The following is a 4,328-nucleotide window of genomic DNA, read 5'->3' as shown; positions in this document are numbered from 1 at the left end:
AAACTCTAGCTCCAAACACTAGCAAAAATATTAAAATACCCCTCGAGGTTTAGCTAAAATACAAATACTCTTGAGATTTGAAAAATTATAAATTCTTCCCTGAATGTTATATTTGCATAACAAATTAGAGGATAATTTGTTATGAAATTTAAACCTCAGAGGATAAATTGTTACGAAAATACAAACCTTGAGGGCAGGATGTAATTTTCAAAATCTCAAAAAATATCTGTAATTTAACCAAACTTCAAGAAAGGTATATGTAATTTGCCCTAAAATAAAAGAAATCAAATATATCAAAATAGCCCTAACTGTCGGCATTCTACGTTTCTGATATCCAAATCACCCATCTTCTCTTCTCTTTTATATTGTGAAGACCTAGGGTTTGGATTCTATGACCTTTATCTTCATTGAAGAGAGCATTTTTGTTTAGGGTTTACGAGATCTATTCTCTCAACTCTCACAACCGCTCTGTTAGTGCCGATCGACGGTCTCAAGTTTTGTCTGTGAACAACACTTGCTTGTACCATTGGTGTCATCTGTAACAAACAAAATACATGGCATGTTCTTCTTCTTTGTCTGATCCTATATATTTTGTTTAATTTTTTGCCATAGATTCATGCTCTTGTTTTATTCATGGTGTGTTCCCTTCAAAATCTGCCTACTATGTGTTTGATAATATGTCTGCACAAGATATTCACATGTCTCTGCCTCTATAAATTGTCCACCAAGTGCTTATGAATATGTCTAAACCAAAAATTCAATTGTGTTACCGTATCTCATCTCTTAGCACAGGTACAAATACAAAAACATAAAAAATAAATAAATAAATTCCAGTCCTTGGGTATTTATAGTAGGCGAAACCATACTGTCATGTTAAAAAAAAAAAAAAAAACACACTTGCTTTTGTTCCAATGTTCATACACTTGCAAGATGTTCAAGTATCTTCAAAACAAGAAAAAAACACACGGACAAAAATAAAGGCTCCAATCTATTCAGAGTTTAAGTAGAAAGTTACTATGGTGATTGGGCCTTCAAATCCACCTGGAATTCCAAACAGATTCTTGGACATTCAAAACCTTCCGTTAATATTCTTGATTTATGATCCACTTGACAAGAAGTAAATCAAACAAAGAAACAAGATCCAAAATATCATGAATTTTCTAACACTTTAGAATCAGAATTTTGGGACCTTTTGGGATGCTGATGAAAGGATTCTGAATTATATCTTGGCCGGTAGTGATTGAAGATGCAAAGCAATGAAAAGAGGCTGCTTGTGGATAAAGTGGAGAAAGTATGGCAATATGAACAGTTTATTTCCTTTTGCTCATTGAGATGTGAAGTAATTCAATATAGAAAGATTGACTAAAGTTGGTTTGCAGCATCATTGGTGGTGATAGAATCACTGTTGAACCCACTCTTGAAGTAAGTCATGTTGGACTTTTCACTATGTATATTTGTTGATTCTGTAACTTTTACTAATTCTTCTGGTTGAATCCTTGGATCTTATCTCTTCTGATGTAGCATACATTGCCATAACTAGTTCTGCCAACTATGATTCATCACTTTTCATGTTAAAATTATTTTGATACATAATGACTATGGAAAATTGATTGAGTTATTGGCAATATTTTAGGACACTACTCACTAGATACCGATAGCATCAATTTTTTATTTTATTCTTTATGAATTGGATATAAGATATTTAGTAGCTCAAGGCACCTTAATTATATTGCAAGCATCTTATTCTTAGCCAACAACAGCGTGACCCCTATGCGCATAGCGCGTGGGTGTCCAACTAGTATATATATATATATATATCTATTAGCATCACCAAGATTATCATACTCTGTCAGTGATTTAATTTTTAATCATTGTGTAGCCTCCTAACTTTTAGTAAGCACTAATAGTAATTTAAATGTTTAAAGATGTTTTTACTTGTTGATTCTTTTATCTTGACTTTTAAATTTTCTGTGAAAAGGCTATCTGGGATAGATGGGCTTTATGAGACATTTGGGAACTTATGCTTAGCTCATAGCAAAGAGTTTGAATGCAGAATCTTGAGGTATATTCATTTTTCCTAACCTTTATTATCTTAATTCACGACTCCCTGAACAATTTTGAATCTTTCATAAAAGTTTCTAGTGTTATGTCATCAATTAGTTTAGGCAGTAAATGATTGGAAGCAGATAATGGACATTTTGCTCTTTTCAGAGCAGTTAGCAAAACTGTTAAATTTTCTTCAAGTCCTGATTTGTGGACTTATGTATATCTATTTTAGACCAAGTTTGGTGCTTTTATGGCTTAAGTAGAACTATGTCAATGACTATATCAGCTAAATACGTTGTTAATTAATTACTATATAAGCTGAATAAATCATACCAAACTAAACCTTGTGTCCCAGTCAGGTTGGGTTGCTTAGTTTATTGTTATGTTGCTAAATTGTTTCTAAGTCCGAATGATTATGGAAATAGAAAATTATAAAAATAATGAAAAAGAAAAAAAGATATGCATTGGCTTCTTAGTATAATAGAACTGAACTTTCATAAAATGTCTTAGAATTTTGTCTTTTAACTGTGAAGTGTAAACCATGTGGTTTATCAGCTTCTTCTATTGGGATAGTTCTATGTGCTTCTCTGATATTTAAAATGTTTACATTGTTCCTTCCATATATTTGTTGTTTTGGTTTCAATCAAATGTTTTCTTTGGTTGATTTAAGGTATACTGTCTATTTATTTACTTTTTCAGTTTTAATCAGATGTTCTTTTTTTGGTTGAATTAATGAATTCATATTATTTTCAACTATTCATCTTTGCATCACTGGGAAACTTCAATTTATTTAGTATGATCATTAAACCAAACTCATTACCTATGTGAGTAGGGATGTAATATTTTTTTTTTTATTAACTATATAGTATTTCTTATTTTTAGTGGAGGACTATTGTAGCACTTTAGCTATGATCATTGATTAAATGAACTAACAGGACTAAGTTCTGACTGTTTCCTTAACAAATAAGTTGTCTAATTTTATGCTGTTAATATTATTGTTCACTTTTGAGATTTCTTCATGTTATGATTTAATTTTATTGGTTGATTTCAATTTGGGTGAGTTGACTAAATTTGTTCCCATCATAATCTGCTGCATTTCAGCTTGTTCCCATTTGTCATTCTTATACTCATTCTTGCAGATTGTATGACTTGCAGCAATGTTGCTCATTGTTATTTAGAGAGATTTGATAACGAAGCAAGTTATTATTTCTTTTAGTTGGTTGGTTGTCTAACTTGATTATACACCTCTAGGGAATTATATCAAATAAACATAATTACATTTTTACATTAGATTTGGTTGTTGAGCAACTACGGTAATTAACTCTGTTCTATGGTTCAGGAAAAGAAGTCACTTGTTGCACATTATTAATATAAGACATTGTTCGAAACAATCTTTCATTATAACATGTTAATTAACTCTCCTGTTCTAAACAATTATAATGAAATCTAATTAATTAACAACATAATTAGATTTATTTAAGCCCCCCACCGCCATAATAATAATAATAATAATATAAGGGGTGGGGTGTATAGTTAGATCCACAAAATTTTACAAAATTAAATAGATATGTAAGCAAAAATATTATTACTAACAATGTTTTCTTCATTTTTTATTTTTTTTTTATTGTAGGTAGCTAAAGGTGTAGTCATGCGTGTTTATGGACATGAGTTTGCCGGTGCACTAATTATAAGTTGTGCTTATACGTAGAGTTTTTTTATATATTTTGCATCAGACAAATATGTCATGCACTTGGATATGAATGGTTTGGAAAATTTTTGATGATTTTGTTAAATATGTTTTTGATATGGTGAATTCATTGTAAACTAAATAGATGAATGGGTGGTTATTTTGTAAACTAAATGGATGGATGGATGGTTATTTTGTCAAATATTAATGTGTTCATGTTAACAAGTAGTAGTAATTAGATAGATTAATTACTTTTTTGACTTCCTTTCAATGGTTTTTTTGTTTGTAGATTGGATTGTTAATGGATTGGTATGTTGAAATTAATTGGATGGACATGAATTTTGCATTAATTGCAAATGTATTACAGGTATTACAAAAAAAAAAAAGGCATTATATTGACAAAAATGATGTTTAAAATTGAAAGTTTTTTTTGTGACCAATAAAATTTTAGTCGCAATAGCTCTGTGAGAAGCTTGTAGAAATAGCTGTTGTGATTGACTTTTCGCGACCAAAATATGTCGTCGCTAAATGACAACTTTCTATGACTAAGCTAAGTTTGGTCTCCAAAAACCACTTTTCAACGATTAAAATCGGT

At 30.5% G+C, this 4,328-nt stretch overlaps 1 long non-coding RNA gene across 1 annotated transcript; it reads left to right on the top strand.

Annotated features, from left to right (window-relative positions):
• The first annotated feature begins 325 nt into the window (after positions 1-325).
• On the top strand, positions 326-3,934 carry LOC114287720 (uncharacterized). Its single transcript, XR_003637994.2, has 3 exons — positions 326-1,422; positions 1,979-2,062; positions 3,677-3,934. It is a non-coding gene; the product is annotated as an uncharacterized LOC114287720 (long non-coding RNA).
• The last annotated feature ends 394 nt before the right edge of the window (positions 3,935-4,328 follow it).

Source organism: Camellia sinensis, unplaced genomic scaffold (genome assembly GCF_055761805.1).
Source record: "Camellia sinensis isolate YWXY unplaced genomic scaffold, ASM5576180v1 Unanchor1, whole genome shotgun sequence".
NCBI classification, from domain to species: domain Eukaryota; kingdom Viridiplantae; phylum Streptophyta; class Magnoliopsida; order Ericales; family Theaceae; genus Camellia; species Camellia sinensis.
This window is presented reverse-complemented; position numbering and strand designations above follow the sequence as displayed.